Source organism: Sinohyriopsis cumingii, unplaced genomic scaffold (assembly GCF_028554795.1).
Source record: "Sinohyriopsis cumingii isolate HCF-2022 unplaced genomic scaffold, ASM2855479v2 utg001656l, whole genome shotgun sequence".
Lineage (NCBI taxonomy): Eukaryota > Metazoa > Mollusca > Bivalvia > Unionida > Unionidae > Sinohyriopsis > Sinohyriopsis cumingii.
Window position 1 is genome coordinate 201012 of NW_028316032.1, and position 22921 is coordinate 223932.

A 22921-nucleotide genomic window follows, 5' to 3' on the forward strand; every position below is an offset into this window, starting at 1 on the left:
GAAGTATGATTACGGGCTATCGGAAACTCGAAAGCAGTGGCCACAAGGATCGCGCAATCCGGTGCGGTGATATTAATGGTTAAAACACAAAAAAGAAGAATAAAAAAAAATGACCAAAAAAAAAAAAAAAAGGAAAGAAAGAAAGATGTTAGTCGTAAAAATGAATTTTTGCTGACTTACAATTTTAGTTGCTAAATCAAAATGAAGAAATAATTCGGAAGAATTGTTTATCAGTATTTTGGAAATTCCCACAATTGATAATAATAATAATAATAATAATAATAATAATAATAATAATAATAATAATAATAATAAAAATAATAACAATAATAATATTAATAATAATAATAATAATAATAATAATAATAATAATACTAATTATGTGGACTTAGTACAGCGCCTAAGACGTTAAAGCGCTAAGAGCTCGAAAATATTAGATAACAAACAAAAATATACACCAGTACAAGGATAGGATAGAAAAATCCCAACACTATTGAATTACAAAACAAAACGCTTCAATAGAAGTATATAGAATATGTAAATGAACTTACATATTTCATTCACTTTTTATCTGGATGGGTACATACAGGGTCACTACCATAATCAGTACCTTTCTGAGGGCTGTGTGGAAACCAGAAAGACATTGACAAGCTAATGAATTTGAAAAAGAGGATATCAAAATTCAACATAAAAATGATTATATGAGAAAATAAAAACGTTTCTGTGGGACATTTACCATCACACCTATTTGTAGCTAAATAGACGCGTGTACAAAGTGTAGTATAAATTTGTAATGGTATTAAAAATTGTACGCCCACCGTGGGACTCGAACTCACGACCCTCAGATTAAAAGTCTGATGCTCTACCGACTGAGCTAGGCGGGCTACTTGTTAATGCATGGTCGAATGTTGGCTCGGGTAGTTATGCGCAACATGGTTAATCGTTATCTCATCAACTTCACATAGCTAGCGTCTAGGATTGATTGGATCTTAGATGTTAGCCCCTTATGGAAACAATAATCCAGTTTATATGGCAGTCAATCATTCACGGAGGAATTTAAATTTTGCTGCATAAGGAAATGCACAAATGTGTCATTAGCCGAGCAAGTTGTTAAAGTTAAGACTAGTCGTTGTTTCTTTGTGTTAACAGTTATGATTTTACAGTCCGGACAACACAAACACTATCCTTCTGCTCTTCTCTTAAATCTTCGCATTCTTTCCTTAATTTCTCTCAGTTAATTACACATGTGAAAATCACCTATCTTGAAATTTTTTGTTTCCAGAGAAAGCAATGCTTACACACTACATAATCAATTAAATAGTACCTGTAAGTTGATAAACTTGCTTCCAATTAATTGTTCTCTATACATATTTGTGATTTTCTTCTATGGATCGGTACAGGAGAAAATACATAAATACGGAAGGTGTGTGTTAGATGTGGTGGTTTTATTTCTACGACATGGGAGATTTGTGTGTGTGTGTGTGTGTGTTTGTGTGTGCATGTGATTTGTATTTTTAAGGTAGCTTTTAAGAATTTGTCAGTCATATCGCTACGATGTCTGCAGTGTGGCAGTTTATAGTGATGGCTAGCACTGGGGCATCATGCCGCAGACATGTGGCATGATGTCCCACCCAGTCACTTTATCCTGAGACCCGGCCGACCAGTCCTAACACTAACCTCTTAATGCTGAGCTCCAAGCAAGGCAGCTGTTAGTACCATATTTGTAAGTCTTTGGTATGACTCGGCCGGGGATCGATCCCACGAACTCCCGCATCCGAGGCGTACGCTGTAATTACTAGGCCACCGGAGCTTTTAGGGATATTTGTTCATTGTCACGTAGTGAGTAGTAGCTAATGAGTTTTCAGTCCTTATGTCTGTATTTAAGTACGTGGAGTTGGACTATTTGGTCAGTCATATTTTGTATGTTCTTCTTGTAACATTATTCTTCAGATATATTTATTGTTGTGTTTAGATATTATTTGGAAGCAAACATTTGTTTGAATTATTCATTGGAGCCACAAAATGCTATGTGGGTTAAAATATTATTTTTGGCCTATTGTGAATTATTTCTAAAGAATTCTTGAAAATGCCATTGTGATATATCAGAACTGTTGGTAGACCAATGCATTTGAGGATGTAGATTTTATTCGGAACATTCTATTCCTTTGGACTTGAAGATAACATTTTGGGATGATTTTGGATGCAATTCATAATGCTGTAAGTCCCTCTTACATTTTCATTTTACAACTTTGTTAACTGAATTATTTGTTCAGTATTACAAACCGTTTTGGTTTTGCTTAGGTTTGTTTTTTAGTGTATGACCATAGATTCGTAACACTATTGGGTAATTATGACTCATTCATTTCTCAGTTAACGAACTAATATGCAGCATTACTGGAAATGCAAATATGATGGCAGCAGTGGGGGACGCATTTACTGAATTTTGTTTTCATAACAAAAAACTCTTAATTCCAAAGACTTGTGCAATGAAATGATATTGACGTGAAATGTAAAGAAAAGCATTTTCGTTTGAACCGAGCTCTGGGCATCTATCTGCACCATAACTGCTAAACGTCATGTGATACAAATATGGCCGCACCCTTTAAATTCGTAATGGAAGGGGCTACGCAGCAAAATCCGAGACTGACAAACTGACAGAATTTGGATGAGTAGTGCCCCAATCTCAGTCGCTAGAGCATCCGACATTTAATCTAAGGGTCATGGGTGAAAGTCCGAGGGTAGGTGGTTATGATTTAGCTTCCACTGATTTTCAATTGTTGTCAAAATGAATATAGATATACCTGCAAGTATTTCTCTCCTTTCCTAAGATGTCCCTAAATGAGAGCGTATCCACATGTCCATGCGAAGGGGATAGAGTACCCAATTTAATCAACTCTAAGAGATGTTGATCATTCTGTCAGCATTTCTTCTTGATTCCAGTAAATCTAACGCATCCACTATATCATATGCAAATTGAATGCATTCATATTATGATACGAATATTATTAAAATATACGGACAGAAGCACAAAAGTCAACGCCAGTCTAAAAGCTCCACCTAACAGACAATATGTTTAAAGTAATGAGACACTACCACTGCAAGCTACTATCAGTTGTTTCGTGTTCTAAATTGTTTATTCAAACGTTGTAATGGAGACAAAACGAAGAATGCACCGTGAAGACGTATAAACACTTCTCGTTTCAATCAACAATAACTGCATGAGATATGCATGCAGGATGTGTTCACGGTTTTAATGGAGGTACGATCACCGCCTCTCGGACACCTGAATTCGGTGGTCACAACATCGCGGTATAGAATGCGATGATTGTATTGGTGAAAATACTAAGTCTTAAAATTAAATTGTTGCCGTCCAGTTTCGGATGCTCAATCTAAATGAATGAAAATATGGATTTTTTAAAAATGATTTATCAATTGCGAGTTTTGATAATAGTTCTCGATTTAAGTAAGCTAAAGAATGCAATGCATCGTTTGAGAATTAAATGCATTAATTTTACGATTCAAACAATAACATAATATGTAATTCGCAATGTAACACAAATCTCAAAGGAATTTTAAAATCTGCGACTAAAAGTTAATATGTCTTGAAAAGAAGAGAAGAAAAGAGACTAGCACTGCAAGGTACTGTCAGTTCTTTCCTGTTCTGATGAGTTAGATGAAACTTTGCAACGTGGAGAAAATAAAGACTGCACCGTACATATGTGAAAGAAACCTATCTTAGATCAAGTCATGAAGGTTACAATAATGAGTTCACAGTTTTGTGGGAAGTATGATTACGGGCTATCGGACACTCGAAAGCAGTGGCCACAAGGATCGCGCAATCCGTTGCGGTGATATTAATGGTTAAAACACAAAAAAGAAGAATAAAAAAAAAATGACCAAAAAAAAAAAGGAAAGAAAGAAAGATGTTAGTCGTAAAAATGAATTTTTGCTGACTTACAATTTTAGTTGCTAAATCAAAATAAAGAAATAATTCGGAAGAATTGTTTATCAGTATTTTGGAAATTCCCACAATTGATAATAATAATAATAATAATAATAATAATAATAATAATAATAATAATATAAAAATAATAACAATAATAATATTAATAATAATAATAATAATAATAATAATAATAATAATAATAATTATGTGGACTTAGTACAGCGCCTAAGACGTTAAAGCGCTAAGAGCTCGAAAATATTAGATAACAAACAAAAATATACACCAGTACAAGGATAGGATAGAAAAATCCCAACACTATTGAATTACAAAACAAAACGCTTTAATAGAAGTATATAGAATATGTAAATGAACTTACATATTTCATTCACTTTTTATCTGGATGGGTACATACAGGGTCACTACCATAATCAGTACCTTTCTGAGGGCTGTGTGGAAACCAGAAAGACATTGACAAGCTAATGAATTTGAAAAAGAGGATATCAAAATTCAACATAAAAATGATTATATGAGAAAATAAAAACGTTTCTGTGGGACATTTACCATCACACCTATTTGTAGCTAAATAGACGCGTGTACAAAGTGTAGTATAAATTTGTAATGGTATTAAAAATTGTACGCCCACCGTGGGACTCGAACTCACGACCCTCAGATTAAAAGTCTGATGCTCTACCGACTGAGCTAGGCGGGCTACTTGTTAATGCATGGTCGAATGTTGGCTCGGGTAGTTATGCGCAACATGGTTAATCGTTATCTCATCAACTTCACATAGCTAGCGTCTAGGATTGATTGGATCTTAGATGTTAGCCCCTTATGGAAACAATAATCCAGTTTATATGGCAATCAATCATTCACGGAGGAATTTAAATTTTGCTGCATAAGGAAATGCACAAATGTGTCATTAGCCGAGCAAGTTGTTAAAGTTAAGACTAGTCATTGTTTCTTTGTGTTAACAGTTATGATTTTACAGTCCGGACAACACAAACACTATCCTTCTGCTCTTCTCTTAAATCTTCGCATTCTTTCCTTAATTTCTCTCAGTTAATTACACATGTGAAAATCACCTATCTTGAAATTTTTTGTTTCCAGAGAAAGCAATGCTTACACACTACATAATCAATTAAATAGTACCTGTAAGTTGATAAACTTGCTTCCAATTAATTGTTCTCTATACATATTTGTGATTTTCTTCTATGGATCGGTACAGGAGAAAATACATAAATACGGAAGGTGTGTGTTAGATGTGGTGGTTTTATTTCTACGACATGGGAGATTTGTGTGTGTGTGTGTGTGTTTGTGTGTGCATGTGATTTGTATTTTTAAGGTAGCTTTTAAGAATTTGTCAGTCATATCGCTACGATGTCTGCAGTGTGGCAGTTTATAGTGATGGCTAGCACTGGGGCATCATGCCGCAGACATGTGGCATGATGTCCCACCCAGTCGCTTTATCCTGAGACCCGGCCGATCAGTCCTAACACTAACCTCTTAATGCTGAGCTCCAAGCAAGGCAGCTGTTAGTACCATATTTGTAAGTCTTTGGTATGACTCGGCCGGGGATCGATCCCACGAACTCCCGCATCCGAGGCGTACGCTGTAATTACTAGGCCACCGGAGCTTTTAGGGATATTTGTTCATTGTCACGTAGTGAGTAGTAGCTAATGAGTTTTCAGTCCTTATGTCTGTATTTAAGTACGTGGAGTTGGACTATTTGGTCAGTCATATTTTGTATGTTCTTCTTGTAACATTATTCTTCAGATATATTTATTGTTGTGTTTAGATATTATTTGGAAGCAAACATTTGTTTGAATTATTCATTGGAGCCACAAAATGCTATGTGGGTTAAAATATTATTTTTGGCCTATTGTGAATTATTTCTAAAGAATTCTTGAAAATGCCATTGTGATATATCAGAACTGTTGGTAGACCAATGCATTTGAGGATGTAGATTTTATTCGGAACATTCTATTCCTTTGGACTTGAAGATAACATTTTGGGATGATTTTGGATGCAATTCATAATGCTGTAAGTCCCTCTTACATTTTCATTTTACAACTTTGTTAACTGAATTATTTGTTCAGTATTACAAACCGTTTTGGTTTTGCTTAGGTTTGTTTTTTAGTGTATGACCATAGATTCGTAACACTATTGGGTAATTATGACTCATTCATTTCTCAGTTAACGAACTAATATGCAGCATTACTGGAAATGCAAATATGATGGCAGCAGTGGGGGACGCATTTACTGAATTTTGTTTTCATAACAAAAAACTCTTAATTCCAAAGACTTGTGCAATGAAATGATATTGACGTGAAATGTAAAGAAAAGCATTTTCGTTTGAACCGAGCTCTGGGCATCTATCTGCACCATAACTGCTAAACGTCATGTGATACAAATATGGCCGCACCCTTTAAATATTTAACGGAAAGGGCTACGCAGCAAAATCCGAGACTGACAAACTGACAGAATTTGGATGAGTAGTGCCCCAATCTCAGTCGCTAGAGCATCCGACATTTAATCTAAGGGTCATGGGTGAAAGTCCGAGGGTAGGTGGTTATGATTTAGCTTCCACTGATTTTCAATTGTTGTCAAAATGAATATAGATATACCTGCAAGTATTTCTCTCCTTTCCTAAGATGTCCCTAAATGAGAGCGTATCCACATGTCCATGCGAACGGGATAGAGTACCCAATTTAATCAACTCTAAGAGATGTTGATCATTCTGTCAGCATTTCTTCTTGATTCCAGTAAATCTAACGCATCCACTATATCATATGCAAATTGAATGCATTCATATTATGATACGAATATTATTAAAATATACGGACAGAAGCACAAAAGTCAACGCCAGTCTAAAAGCTCCACCTAACAGACAATATGTTTAAAGTAATGAGACACTACCACTGCAAGCTACTATCAGTTGTTTCGTGTTCTAAATTGTTTATTCAAACGTTGTAATGGAGACAAAACGAAGAATGCACCGTGAAGACGTATAAACACTTCTCGTTTCAATCAACAATAACTGCATGAGATATGCATGCAGGATGTGTTCACGGTTTTAATGGAGGTACGATCACCGCCTCTCGGACACCTGAATTCGGTGGTCACAACATCGCGGTATAGAATGCGATGATTGTATTGGTGAAAATACTAAGTCTTAAAATTAAATTGTTGCCGTCCAGTTTCGGATGCTCAATCTAAATGAATGAAAATATGGATTTTTTAAAAATGATTTATCAATTGCGAGTTTTGATAATAGTTCTCGATTTAAGTAAGCTAAAGAATGCAATGCATCGTTTGAGAATTAAATGCATTAATTTTACGATTCAAACAATAACATAATATGTAATTCGCAATGTAACACAAATCTCAAAGGAATTTTAAAATCTGCGACTAAAAGTTAATATGTCTTAAAAAGAAGAGAAGAAAAGAGACTAGCACTGCAAGGTACTGTCAGTTCTTTCCTGTTCTGATGAGTTAGATGAAACTTTGCAACGTGGAGAAAATAAAGACTGCACCGTACATATGTGAAAGAAACCTATCTTAGATCAAGTCATGAAGGTTACAATAATGAGTTCACAGTTTTGTGGGAAGTATGATTACGGGCTATCGGACACTCGAAAGCAGTGGCCACAAGGATCGCGCAATCCGGTGCGGTGATATTAATGGTTAAAACACAAAAAAGAAGAATAAAAAAAAATGACCAAAAAAAAAAAAGGAAAGAAAGAAAGATGTTAGTCGTAAAAATGAATTTTTGCTGACTTACAATTTTAGTTGCTAAATCAAAATAAAGAAATAATTCGGAAGAATTGTTTATCAGTATTTTGGAAATTCCCACAATTGATAATAATAATAATAATAATAATAATAATAATAATAATAATAATAATAATGAAAATAATAACAATAATAATATTAATAATAATAATAATAATAATAATAATAATAATAAAAATAATAATTATGTGGACTTAGTACAGCGCCTAAGACGTTAAAGCGCTAAGAGCTCGAAAATATTAGATAACAAACAAAAATATACACCAGTACAAGGATAGGATAGAAAAATCCCAACACTATTGAATTACAAAACAAAACGCTTTAATAGAAGTATATAGAATATGTAAATGAACTTACATATTTCATTCACTTTTTATCTGGATGGGTACATACAGGGTCACTACCATAATCAGTACCTTTCTGAGGGCTGTGTGGAAACCAGAAAGACATTGACAAGCTAATGAATTTGAAAAAGAGGATATCAAAATTCAACATAAAAATGATTATATGAGAAAATAAAAACGTTTCTGTGGGACATTTACCATCACACCTATTTGTAGCTAAATAGACGCGTGTACAAAGTGTAGTATAAATTTGTAATGGTATTAAAAATTGTACGCCCACCGTGGGACTCGAACTCACGACCCTCAGATTAAAAGTCTGATGCTCTACCGACTGAGCTAGGCGGGCTACTTGTTAATGCATGGTCGAATGTTGGCTCGGGTAGTTATGCGCAACATGGTTAATCGTTATCTCATCAACTTCACATAGCTAGCGTCTAGGATTAGATTGGATCTTAGATGTTAGCCCCTTATGGAAACAATAATCCAGTCTATATGGCAATCAATCATTCACGGAGGAATTTAAATTTTGCTGCATAAGGAAATGCACAAATGTGTCATTAGCCGAGCAAGTTGTTAAAGTTAAGGCTAGTCATTGTTTCTTTGTGTTAACAGTTATGATTTTACAGTCCGGACAACACAAACACTATCCTTCTGCTCTTCTCTTAAATCTTCGCATTCTTTCCTTAATTTCTCTCAGTTAATTACACATGTGAAAATCACCTATCTTGAAATTTTTTGTTTCCAGAGAAAGCAATGCTTACACACTACATAATCAATTAAATAGTACCTGTAAGTTGATAAACTTGCTTCCAATTAATTGTTCTCTATACATATTTGTGATTTTCTTCTATGGATCGGTACAGGAGAAAATACATAAATACGGAAGGTGTGTGTTAGATGTGGTGGTTTTATTTCTACGACATGGGAGATTTGTGTGTGTGTGTGTGTGTGTTTGTGTGTGCATGTGATTTGTATTTTTAAGGTAGCTTTTAAGAATTTGTCAGTCATATCGCTACGATGTCTGCAGTGTGGCAGTTTATAGTGATGGCTAGCACTGGGGCATCATGCCGCAGACATGTGGCATGATGTCCCACCCAGTCACTTTATCCTGAGACCCGGCCGACCAGTCCTAACACTAACCTCTTAATGCTGAGCTCCAAGCAAGCCAGCTGTTAGTACCATATTTGTAAGTCTTTGGTATGACTCGGCCGGGGATCGATCCCACGAACTCCCGCATCCGAGGCGTACGCTGTAATTACTAGGCCACCGGAGCTTTTAGGGATATTTGTTCATTGTCACGTAGTGAGTAGTAGCTAATGAGTTTTCAGTCCTTATGTCTGTATTTAAGTACGTGGAGTTGGACTATTTGGTCAGTCATATTTTGTATGTTCTTCTTGTAACATTATTCTTCAGATATATTTATTGTTGTGTTTAGATATTATTTGGAAGCAAACATTTGTTTGAATTATTCATTGGAGCCACAAAATGCTATGTGGGTTAAAATATTATTTTTGGCCTATTGTGAATTATTTCTAAAGAATTCTTGAAAATGCCATTGTGATATATCAGAACTGTTGGTAGACCAATGCATTTGAGGATGTAGATTTTATTCGGAACATTCTATTCCTTTGGACTTGAAGATAACATTTTGGGATGATTTTGGATGCAATTCATAATGCTGTAAGTCCCTCTTACATTTTCATTTTACAACTTTGTTAACTGAATTATTTGTTCAGTATTACAAACCGTTTTGGTTTTGCTTAGGTTTGTTTTTTAGTGTATGACCATAGATTCGTAATACTATTGGGTAATTATGACTCTTTCATTTCTCAGTTAACGAACTAATATGCAGCATTACTGGAAATGCAAATATGATGGCAGCAGTGGGGGACGCATTTACTGAATTTTGTTTTCATAACAAAAAACTCTTAATTCCAAAGACTTGTGCAATGAAATGATATTGACGTGAAATGTAAAGAAAAGCATTTTCGTTTGAACCGAGCTCTGGGCATCTATCTGCACCATAACTGCTAAACGTCATGTGATACAAATATGGCCGCACCCTTTAAATACGTAATGGAAGGGGCTACGCAGCAAAATCCGAGACTGACAAACTGACAGAATTTGGATGAGTAGTGCCCCAATCTCAGTCGCTAGAGCATCCGACATTTAATCTAAGGGTCATGGGTGAAAGTCCGAGGGTAGGTGGTTATGATTTAGCTTCCACTGATTTTCAATTGTTGTCAAAATGAATATAGATATACCTGCAAGTATTTCTCTCCTTTCCTAAGATGTCCCTAAATGAGAGCGTATCCACATGTCCATGCGAACGGGATAGAGTACCCAATTTAATCAACTCTAAGAGATGTTGATCATTCTGTCAGCATTTCTTCTTGATTCCAGTAAATCTAACGCATCCACTATATCATATGCAAATTGAATGCATTCATATTATGATACGAATATTATTAAAATATACGGACAGAAGCACAAAAGTCAACGCCAGTCTAAAAGCTCCACCTAACAGACAATATGTTTAAAGTAATGAGACACTACCACTGCAAGCTACTATCAGTTGTTTCGTGTTCTAAATTGTTTATTCAAACGTTGTAATGGAGACAAAACGAAGAATGCACCGTGAAGACGTATAAACACTTCTCGTTTCAATCAACAATAACTGCATGAGATATGCATGCAGGATGTGTTCACGGTTTTAATGGAGGTACGATCACCGCCTCTCGGACACCTGAATTCGGTGGTCACAACATCGCGGTATAGAATGCGATGATTGTATTGGTGAAAATACTAAGTCTTAAAATTAAATTGTTGCCGTCCAGTTTCGGATGCTCAATCTAAATGAATGAAAATATGGATTTTTTAAAAATGATTTATCAATTGCGAGTTTTGATAATAGTTCTCGATTTAAGTAAGCTAAAGAATGCAATGCATCGTTTGAGAATTAAATGCATTAATTTTACGATTCAAACAATAACATAATATGTAATTCGCAATGTAACACAAATCTCAAAGGAATTTTAAAATCTGCGACTAAAAGTTAATATGTCTTAAAAAGAAGAGAAGAAAAGAGACTAGCACTGCAAGGTACTGTCAGTTCTTTCCTGTTCTGATGAGTTAGATGAAACTTTGCAACGTGGAGAAAATAAAGACTGCACCGTACATATGTGAAAGAAACCTATCTTAGATCAAGTCATGAAGGTTACAATAATGAGTTCACAGTTTTGTGGGAAGTATGATTACGGGCTATCGGACACTCGAAAGAAGTGGCCACAAGGATCGCGCAATCCGGTGCGGTGATATTAATGGTTAAAACACAAAAAAGAAGAATAAAAAAAAAAATGACCAAAAAAAAAAAAGGAAAGAAAGAAAGATGTTAGTCGTAAAAATGAATTTTTGCTGACTTACAATTTTAGTTGCTAAATCAAAATAAAGAAATAATTCGGAAGAATTGTTTATCAGTATTTTGGAAATTCCCACAATTGATAATAATAATAATAATAATAATAATAATAATAATAATAATAAAAATAATAACAATAATAATATTAATAATGATAATAATAATAATAATAATAATAATAATAATAATAATAATAAAAATAATAATAATTATGTGGACTTAGTACAGCGCCTAAGACGTTAAAGCGCTAAGAGCTCGAAAATATTAGATAACAAACAAAAATATACACCAGTACAAGGATAGGATAGAAAAATCCCAACACTATTGAATTACAAAACAAAACGCTTTAATAGAAGTATATAGAATATGTAAATGAACTTACATATTTCATTCACTTTTTATCTGGATGGGTACATACAGGGTCACTACCATAATCAGTACCTTTATGAGGGCTGTGTGGAAACCAGAAAGACATTGACAAGCTAATGAATTTGAAGAAGAGGATATCAAAATTCAACATAAAAATGATTATATGAGAGAAAAAAACGTTTCTGTGGGACATTTACCATCACACCTATTTGTAGCCAAATAGACGCGTGTACAAAGTGTAGTATAAATTTGTAATGGTATTAAAAATTGTACGCCCACCGTGGGACTCGAACTCACGACCCTCAGATTAAAAGTCTGATGCTCTACCGACTGAGCTAGGCGGGCTACTTGTTAATGCATGGTCGAATGTTGGCTCGGGTAGTTATGCGCAACATGGTTAATCGTTATCTTATCAACTTCACATAGCTAGCGTCTAGGATTGATTGGATCTTAGATGTTAGCCCCTTATGGAAACAATAATCCAGTTTATATGGCAATCAACCATTCACGGAGGAATTTAAATTTTGCTGCATAAGGAAATGCACAAATGTGTCATTAGCCGAGCAAGTTGCTAAAGTTAAGACTAGTCATTGTTTCTTTGTGTTAACAGTTATGATTTTACAGTCCGGACAACACAAACACTATCCTTCTGCTCTTCTCTTAAATCTTCGCATTCTTTCCTTAATTTCTCTCAGTTAATTACACATGTGAAAATCACCTATCTTGAAATTTTTTGTTTCCAGAGAAAGCAATGCTTACACACTACATAATCAATTAAATAGTACCTGTAAGTTGATAAACTTGCTTCCAATTAATTGTTCTCTATACATATTTGTGATTTTCTTCTATGGATCGGTACAGGAGAAAATACATAAATACGGAAGGTGTGTGTTAGATGTGGTGGTTTTATTTCTACGACATGGGAGATTTGTGTGTGTGTGTGTGTGTGTGTGTGTTTGTGTGTGCATGTGATTTGTATTTTTAAGGTAGCTTTTAAGAATTTGTCAGTCATATCGCTACGATGTCTGCAGTGTGGCAGTTTATAGTGATGGCTAGCACTGGGGCATCATGCCGCAGACATGTGGCATGATGTCCCACCCAGTCACTTTATCCTGAGACCCGGCCGACCAGTCCTAACACTAACCTCTTAATGCTGAGCTCCAAGCAAGGCAGCTGTTAGTACCATATTTGTAAGTCTTTGGTATGACTCGGCCGGGGAACGATCCCACGAACTCCCGCATCCGAGGCGTACGCTGTAATTACTAGGCCACCGGAGCTTTTAGGGATATTTGTTCATTGTCACGTAGTGAGTAGTAGCTAATGAGTTTTCAGTCCTTATGTCTGTATTTAAGTACGTGGAGTTGGACTATTTGGTCAGTCATATTTTGTATGTTCTTCTTGTAACATTATTCTTCAGATATATTTATTGTTGTGTTTAGATATTATTTGGAAGCAAACATTTGTTTGAATTATTCATTGGAGCCACAAAATGCTATGTGGGTTAAAATATTATTTTTGGCCTATTGTGAATTATTTCTAAAGAATTCTTGAAAATGCCATTGTGATATATCAGAACTGTTGGTAGACCAATGCATTTGAGGATGTAGATTTTATTCGGAACATTCTATTCCTTTGGACTTGAAGATAACATTTTGGGATGATTTTGGATGCAATTCATAATGCTGTAAGTCCCTCTTACATTTTCATTTTACAACTTTGTTAACTGAATTATTTGTTCAGTATTACAAACCGTTTTGGTTTTGCTTAGGTTTGTTTTTTAGTGTATGACCATAGATTCGTAACACTATTGGGTAATTATGACTCATTCATTTCTCAGTTAACGAACTAATATGCAGCATTACTGGAAATGCAAATATGATGGCAGCAGTGGGGGACGCATTTACTGAATTTTGTTTTCATAACAAAAAACTCTTAATTCCAAAGACTTGTGCAATGAAATGATATTGACGTGAAATGTAAAGAAAAGCATTTTCGTTTGAACCGAGCTCTGGGCATCTATCTGCACCATAACTGCTAAACGTCATGTGATACAAATATGGCCGCACCCTTTAAATATTTAATGGAAAGGGCTACGCAGCAAAATCCGAGACTGACAAACTGACAGAATTTGGATGAGTAGTGCCCCAATCTCAGTCGCTAGAGCATCCGACATTTAATCTAAGGGTCATGGGTGAAAGTCCGAGGGTAGGTGGTTATGATTTAGCTTCCACTGATTTTCAATTGTTGTCAAAATGAATATAGATATACCTGCAGGTATTTCTCTCCTTTCCTAAGATGTCCCTAAATGAGAGCGTATCCACATGTCCATGCGAACGGGATAGAGTACCCAATTTAATCAACTCTAAGAGATGTTGATCATTCTGTCAGCATTTCTTCTTGATTCCAGTAAATCTAACGCATCCACTATATCATATGCAAATTGAATGCATTCATATTATGATACGAATATTATTAAAATATACGGACAGAAGCACAAAAGTCAACGCCAGTCTAAAAGCTCCACCTAACAGACAATATGTTTAAAGTAATGAGACACTACCACTGCAAGCTACTATCAGTTGTTTCGTGTTCTAAATTGTTTATTCAAACGTTGTAATGGAGACAAAACGAAGAATGCACCGTGAAGACGTATAAACACTTCTCGTTTCAATCAACAATAACTGCATGAGATATGCATGCAGGATGTGTTCACGGTTTTAATGGAGGTACGATCACCGCCTCTCGGACACCTGAATTCGGTGGTCACAACATCGCGGTATAGAATGCGATGATTGTATTGGTGAAAATACTAAGTCTTAAAATTAAATTGTTGCCGTCCAGTTTCGGATGCTCAATCTAAATGAATGAAAATATGGATTTTTTAAAAATGATTTATCAATTGCGAGTTTTGATAATAGTTCTCGATTTAAGTAAGCTAAAGAATGCAATGCATCGTTTGAGAATTAAATGCATTAATTTTACGATTCAAACAATAACATAATATGTAATTCGCAATGTAACACAAATCTCAAAGGAATTTTAAAATCTGCGACTAAAAGTTAATATGTCTTAAAAAGAAGAGAAGAAACGAGACTAGCACTGCAAGGTACTGTCAGTTCTTTCCTGTTCTGATGAGTTAGATGAAACTTTGCAACGTGGAGAAAATAAAGACTGCACCGTACATATGTGAAAGAAACCTATCTTAGATCAAGTCATGAAGGTTACAATAATGAGTTCACAGTTTTGTGGGAAGTATGATTACGGGCTATCGGACACTCGAAAGCAGTGGCCACAAGGATCGCGCAATCCGGTGCGGTGATATTAATGGTTAAAACACAAAAAAGAAGAATAAAAAAAAAAATGACCAAAAAAAAAAAAAGGAAAGAAAGAAAGATGTTAGTCGTAAAAATGAATTTTTGCTGACTTACAATTTTAGTTGCTAAATCAAAATAAAGAAATAATTCGGAAGAATTGTTTATCAGTATTTTGGAAATTCCCACAATTGATAATAATAATAATAATAATAATAATAATAATAATAATAATAATAATAACAATAATAATATTAATAATGATAATAATAATAATAATAATGATAATAATAATAATAATAATAATTATGTGGACTTAGTACAGCGCCTAAGACGTTAAAGCGCTAAGAGCTCGAAAATATTAGATAACAAACAAAAATATACACCAGTACAAGGATAGGATAGAAAAATCCCAACACTATTGAATTACAAAACAAAACGCTTTAATAGAAGTATATAGAATATGTAAATGAACTTACATATTTCATTCACTTTTTATCTGGATGGGTACATACAGGGTCACTACCATAATCAGTACCTTTCTGAGGGCTGTGTGGAAACCAGAAAGACATTGACAAGCTAATGAATTTGAAAAAGAGGATATCAAAATTCAACATAAAAATGATTATATGAGAAAATAAAAACGTTTCTGTGGGACATTTACCATCACACCTATTTGTAGCTAAATAGACGCGTGTACAAAGTGTAGTATAAATTTGTAATGGTATTAAAAATTGTACGCCCACCGTGGGACTCGAACTCACGACCCTCAGATTAAAAGTCTGATGCTTTTTTTTTTTTTTTTTTTTTTTTTTTCTTTCTTTATTTAAAAACGCTTTGTACAGTATATAAGCTAAAAATATACAGTCAGTATGTACATGGTAGTTTGTAATGCTATATTACAAAATAATGGTTCTACAATAGTATTTTGTAATACTATATTACAAAACAATGATTCTACAATAGTATTTTGTTAAGCTATATTACAGAACAATGATTCTAAATTTTTATTTTGTAACGCTATAGTACAAAACAATGATTCTACAATGTAATAAACACTTGTTCCTCTTCTATTCTCATTAAAGGATTATCTTTTACAAAATACTTCGTAATCAAAGTCTGATTTTTGTCTTTGTAATGTTGATACGCATATAATATATATTTTCTAGTCAAATATTGGAACAATCTTTCGATGTCTATTTGTTTCCCTAATAAAGACATAATGTTTCTTCTTTTGTAAATGCACAATCGAGCAATGCTCAGAATGTAGTTCAAAAAATAACTATTTACTGATTTTGTTTCTTTGTTATATCCTATCATGAGCATTTGTTCAAAAGAAGTGCTATTGAGAACACCAACTCTACAATTTTTAAAAAGAATCTCAACTATATATACAATATAATTCTTAAAAGAGCTTAAGTCAGGACATTTCAAAAACATGTGAAATAAATCTTCTGTTTCCAACTGGCACACTGGACATAAGTCATTATCAATTTTGCCATAGTATTTTAGTCTCTCTTTTGTAAATATTCGATTGTGCATTATTCTGTAATCCAAATCTATACAATCTGGGGTCTTGAAAGGTAGGTGTATCAATTTCCAGTATTTATGCTTTTCCAAACTAAATATCTTACTCCAAAAGGAAACAGAAGCTGGTTCTTGAAAAATCAACGTACATAAAAGCTTGTAAAATAGTTGTGTTGTACATAAACAGAGGTCATATAATTTTGTATCAACTCTGAGAAACATATTATTTCTCCCATTGGTTACAGTGGGTTTTGACTCTGTTGCAACAATATTTCTCCAGCCTAATGGTATACTTTCTATTATGCAATTATAGTCTTTTTTTATCTTATCTGTTTTGATCTCAGAATTTGATTTGTATATCATTTCTTGAATAGCTCTATAAGGTAGTATTCCAGGTACAAATTCATATGTAATATCCTGAACACGAACAATTCCTGCTTCTATAAATTCTGCGAAAAACAACGTTTTACCAGCACATGTAATATTAGGATTTAAAAAGAGAGGTTGTTCAAAAACATTCCTCACATCAATATTTGTATCGATATTATTTCTAAGTTTTTCCCATGCATGAAACATTTCTCTGTAAAATATAGGTAGGGTATTCAATTGTTGCTTATTTAAAGACATGAGAAACAACTCTTTGGTCAACCTCATGTTCAGGACAGTAGATAAAAAGTGATCAAAGGTATTTTTCCACATAGCATGGCAATTCACATCAAAGTATCTTTTTAAAAATTTTAGTCTCAATGCATACATTTTCATCTTTATATCAGTTAACTGTAGTCCGCCATTTCGCTTATCACCAATTATTGTATAATAGTGAACCAAATGGGACTTTCCTGACCAGATAAATCTGAGAAATAATTTCTTCAATTCATCAGCAATCATATCAGGAAGAGGCTGAACTGACATTATGTACAATACTCTAGAAACTAATAAGTTATTAACCACTGTTACTTTTCCTTGTATTGTCAAAAATCTCTGTGACCACAGTTGCAATAAGTTTTTAATTTTAGACAATCTATCATTCCAGTTCAGTTGCTCACATAACTTTGCACATTTTCCAACATAAGCTCCCAAAATTAAGATGACTTGATCACACATTTGAATTTGTAATTGTTTGCAATAATCATCAGTAAGTTTACCAGATCCAATACACAGAAGTTCTGTCTTTTCCTTGTTCACCTTTGCACCAGATCCTTTACAATACAAGTCAAGTACATTAAAAGATTGATTAATGGATTGTGTGTCCGCTAATGTCAAGGTTGTATCATCTGCATGTTGAAAAACTTTACTTGTATTACTAGACAGTGGGAGTGGAATACCTTTGATAGTGGAATTTGCTTTGATAGCGAGTCCTAAGGGTTCTGCTGCTAATACATATAACATTGCTGATATAGGACAACCTTGTCTGACTGAATTTTTAATTAAAAAGGGTTTCGTTAGATGACCATTGCATTTAACACTACTTTTAATTTCATTATAAAATATCTTTATCCACTGAATAAAATTGTCACCAAAACCGAACTTTCGTAAAACAGAAATCAGATATGAGTGGCAAACTCTGTCAAACGTTTTTTCTTGATCAATTTTTAAGATATATCCCTCAAGATTGTCTCTCTCAACCATATCTATAATATCTCTTACAGTGACTATAGTATCAGCAATATCTCTCCCAACTATACAACATGTCTGAGTTTGAGAAATAATTTTGGGTAATACCAATTAAAAGTCTGATGCTCCACCGACTGAGCTAGGCGGGCTACTTGTTAATGCATGGTCGAATGTTGGCTCGGGTAGTTATGCGCAACATGGTTAATCGTTATCTCATCAACTTCACATAGCTAGCGTCTAGGATTGATTGGATCTTAGATGTTAGCCCCTTATGGAAACAATAATCCAGTTTATATGGCAATCAACCATTCACGGAGGAATTTAAATTTTGCTGCATAAGGAAATGCACAAATGTGTCATTAGCCGAGCAAGTTGTTAAAGTTAAGGCTAGTCATTGTTTCTTTGTGTTAACAGTTATGATTTTACAGTCCGGACAACACAAACACTATCCTTCTGCTCTTCTCTTAAATCTTCGCATTCTTTCCTTAATTTCTCTCAGTTAATTACACATGTGAAAATCACCTATCTTGAAATTTTTTGTTTCCGGAGAAAGCAATGCTTACACACTACATAATCAATTAAATAGTACCTGTAAGTTGATAAACTTGCTTCCAATTAATTGTTCTCTATACATATTTGTGATTTTCTTCTATGGATCGGTACAGGAGAAAATACATAAATACGGAAGGTGTGTGTTAGATGTGGTGGTTTTATTTCTACGACATGGGAGATTTGTGTGTGTGTGTGTGTGTGTTTGTGTGTGCATGTGATTTGTATTTTTAAGGTAGCTTTTAAGAATTTGTCAGTCATATCGCTACGATGTCTGCAGTGTGGCAGTTTATAGTGATGGCTAGCACTGGGGCATCATGCCGCAGACATGTGGCATGATGTCCCACCCAGTCACTTTATCCTGAGACCCGGCCGACCAGTCCTAACACTAACCTCTTAATGCTGAGCTCCAAGCAAGGCAGCTGTTAGTACCATATTTGTAAGTCTTTGGTATGACTCGGCCGGGGATCGATCCCACGAACTCCCGCATCCGAGGCGTACGCTGTAATTACTAGGCCACCGGAGCTTTTAGGGATATTTGTTCATTGTCACGTAGTGAGTAGTAGCTAATGAGTTTTCAGTCCTTATGTCTGTATTTAAGTACGTGGAGTTGGACTATTTGGTCAGTCATATTTTGTATGTTCTTCTTGTAACATTATTCTTCAGATATATTTATTGTTGTGTTTAGATATTATTTGGAAGCAAACATTTGTTTGAATTATTCATTGGAGCCACAAAATGCTATGTGGGTTAAAATATTATTTTTGGCCTATTGTGAATTATTTCTAAAGAATTCTTGAAAATGCCATTGTGATATATCAGAACTGTTGGTAGACCAATGCATTTGAGGATGTAGATTTTATTCGGAACATTCTATTCCTTTGGACTTGAAGATAACATTTTGGGATGATTTTGGATGCAATTCATAATGCTGTAAGTCCCTCTTACATTTTCATTTTACAACTTTGTTAACTGAATTATTTGTTCAGTATTACAAACCGTTTTGGTTTTGCTTAGGTTTGTTTTTTAGTGTATGACCATAGATTCGTAACACTATTGGGTAATTATGACTCATTCATTTCTCAGTTAACGAACTAATATGCAGCATTACTGGAAATGCAAATATGATGGCAGCAGTGGGGGACGCATTTACTGAATTTTGTTTTCATAACAAAAAACTCTTAATTCCAAAGACTTGTGCAATGAAATGATATTGACGTGAAATGTAAAGAAAAGCATTTTCGTTTGAACCGAGCTCTGGGCATCTATCTGCACCATAACTGCTAAACGTCATGTGATACAAATATGGCCGCACCCTTAAAATATTTAATGGAAAGGGCTACGCAGCAAAATCCGAGACTGACAAACTGACAGAATTTGGATGAGTAGTGCCCCAATCTCAGTCGCTAGAGCATCCGACATTTAATCTAAGGGTCATGGGTGAAAGTCCGAGGGTAGGTGGTTATGATTTAGCTTCCACTGATTTTCAATTGTTGTCAAAATGAATATAGATATACCTGCAGGTATTTCTCTCCTTTCCTAAGATGTCCCTAAATGAGAGCGTATCCACATGTCCATGCGAACGGGATAGAGTACCCAATTTAATCAACTCTAAGAGATGTTGATCATTCTGTCAGCATTTCTTCTTGATTCCAGTAAATCTAACGCATCCACTATATCATATGCAAATTGAATGCATTCATATTATGATACGAATATTATTAAAATATACGGACAGAAGCACAAAAGTCAACGCCAGTCTAAAAGCTCCACCTAACAGACAATATGTTTAAAGTAATGAGACACTACCACTGCAAGCTACTATCAGTTGTTTCGTGTTCTAAATTGTTTATTCAAACGTTGTAATGGAGACAAAACGAAGAATGCACCGTGAAGACGTATAAACACTTCTCGTTTCAATCAACAATAACTGCATGAGATATGCATGCAGGATGTGTTCACGGTTTTAATGGAGGTACGATCACCGCCTCTCGGACACCTGAATTCGGTGGTCACAACATCGCGGTATAGAATGCGATGATTGTATTGGTGAAAATACTAAGTCTTAAAATTAAATTGTTGCCGTCCAGTTTCGGATGCTCAATCTAAATGAATGAAAATATGGATTTTTTAAAAATGATTTATCAATTGCGAGTTTTGATAATAGTTCTCGATTTAAGTAAGCTAAAGAATGCAATGCATCGTTTGAGAATTAAATGCATTAATTTTACGATTCAAACAATAACATAATATGTAATTCGCAATGTAACACAAATCTCAAAGGAATTTTAAAATCTGCGACTAAAAGTTAATATGTCTTAAAAAGAAGAGAAGAAACGAGACTAGCACTGCAAGGTACTGTCAGTTCTTTCCTGTTCTGATGAGTTAGATGAAACTTTGCAACGTGGAGAAAATAAAGACTGCACCGTACATATGTGAAAGAAACCTATCTTAGATCAAGTCATGAAGGTTACAATAATGAGTTCACAGTTTTGTGGGAAGTATGATTACGGGCTATCGGACACTCGAAAGCAGTGGCCACAAGGATCGCGCAATCCGGTGCGGTGATATTAATGGTTAAAACACAAAAAAGAAGAATAAAAAAAAAATGACCAAAAAAAAAAAAGGAAAGAAAAAAAGATGTTAGTCGTAAAAATGAATTTTTGCTGACTTACAATTTTAGTTGCTAAATCAAAATAAAGAAATAATTCGGAAGAATTGTTTATCAGTATTTTGGAAATTCCCACAATTGATAATAATAATAATAATAATAATAATAATAATAATAATAATAATAATAATAATAACAATAATAATATTAATAATAATAATAATAATAATAATAATAATAATAATAATAATAATAATAATAATTATGTGGACTTAGTACAGCGCCTAAGACGTTAAAGCGCTAAGAGCTCGAAAATATTAGATAACAAACAAAAATATACACCAGTACAAGGATAGGATAGAAAAATCCCAACACTATTGAATTACAAAACAAAACGCTTTAATAGAAGTATATAGAATATGTAAATGAACTTACATATTTCATTCACTTTTTATCTGGATGGGTACATACAGGGTCACTACCATAATCAGTACCTTTCTGAGGGCTGTGTGGAAACCAGAAAGACATTGACAAGCTAATGAATTTGAAAAAGAGGATATCAAAATTCAACATAAAAATGATTATATGAGAAAATAAAAACGTTTCTGTGGGACATTTACCATCACACCTATTTGTAGCTAAATAGACGCGTTTACAAAGTGTAGTATAAATTTGTAATGGTATTAAAAATTGTACGCCCACCGTGGGACTCGAACTCACGAACCTCAGATTAAAAGTCTGATGCTCTACCGACTGAGCTAGGCGGGCTACTTGTTAATGCATGGTCGAATGTTGGCTCGGGTAGTTATGCGCAACATGGTTAATCGTTATCTCATCAACTTCAAATAGCTAGCGTCTAGGATTGATTGGATCTTAGATGTTAGCCCCTTATGGAAACAATAATCCAGTTTATATGGCAATCAACCATTCACGGAGGAATTTAAATTTTGCTGCATAAGGAAATGCACAAATGTGTCATTAGCCGAGCAAGTTGTTAAAGTTAAGACTAGTCATTGTTTCTTTGTGTTAACAGTTATGATTTTACAGTCCGGACAACACAAACACTATCCTTCTGCTCTTCTCTTAAATCTTCGCATTCTTTCCTTAATTTCTCTCAGTTAATTACACATGTGAAAATCACCTATCTTGAAATTTTTTGTTTCCAGAGAAAGCAATGCTTACACACTACATAATCAATTAAATAGTACCTGTAAGTTGATAAACTTGCTTCCAATTAATTGTTCTCTATACATATTTGTGATTTTCTTCTATGGATCGGTACAGGAGAAAATACATAAATACGGAAGGTGTGTAATAGATGTGGTGGTTTTATTTCTACGACATGGGAGATTTGTGTGTGTGTGTGTGTGTGTGTGTTTGTGTGTGCATGTGATTTGTATTTTTAAGGTAGCTTTTAAGAATTTGTCAGTCATATCGCTA

The 22921-nt window shown here is 34.3% G+C and overlaps 4 non-coding genes across 4 annotated transcripts; all 4 read right to left on the reverse strand.

Annotated features, from left to right (window-relative positions):
• Window positions 1-811: 811 nt before the first annotated feature.
• Window positions 812-884, reverse strand: Trnak-uuu (transfer RNA lysine (anticodon UUU)). Its single transcript has one exon. It is a non-coding gene; the product is annotated as a tRNA-Lys (tRNA).
• A 3698-nt stretch (window positions 885-4582) lies between these two features.
• Trnak-uuu (transfer RNA lysine (anticodon UUU)) lies at window positions 4583-4655 on the reverse strand. Its single transcript has one exon. It is a non-coding gene; the product is annotated as a tRNA-Lys (tRNA).
• Window positions 4656-8355: 3700 nt separating this feature from the next.
• Window positions 8356-8428, reverse strand: Trnak-uuu (transfer RNA lysine (anticodon UUU)). The gene has a single exon. It is a non-coding gene; the product is annotated as a tRNA-Lys (tRNA).
• A 3713-nt stretch (window positions 8429-12141) lies between these two features.
• Trnak-uuu (transfer RNA lysine (anticodon UUU)) lies at window positions 12142-12214 on the reverse strand. The gene has a single exon. It is a non-coding gene; the product is annotated as a tRNA-Lys (tRNA).
• Window positions 12215-22921: the final 10707 nt, after the last annotated feature.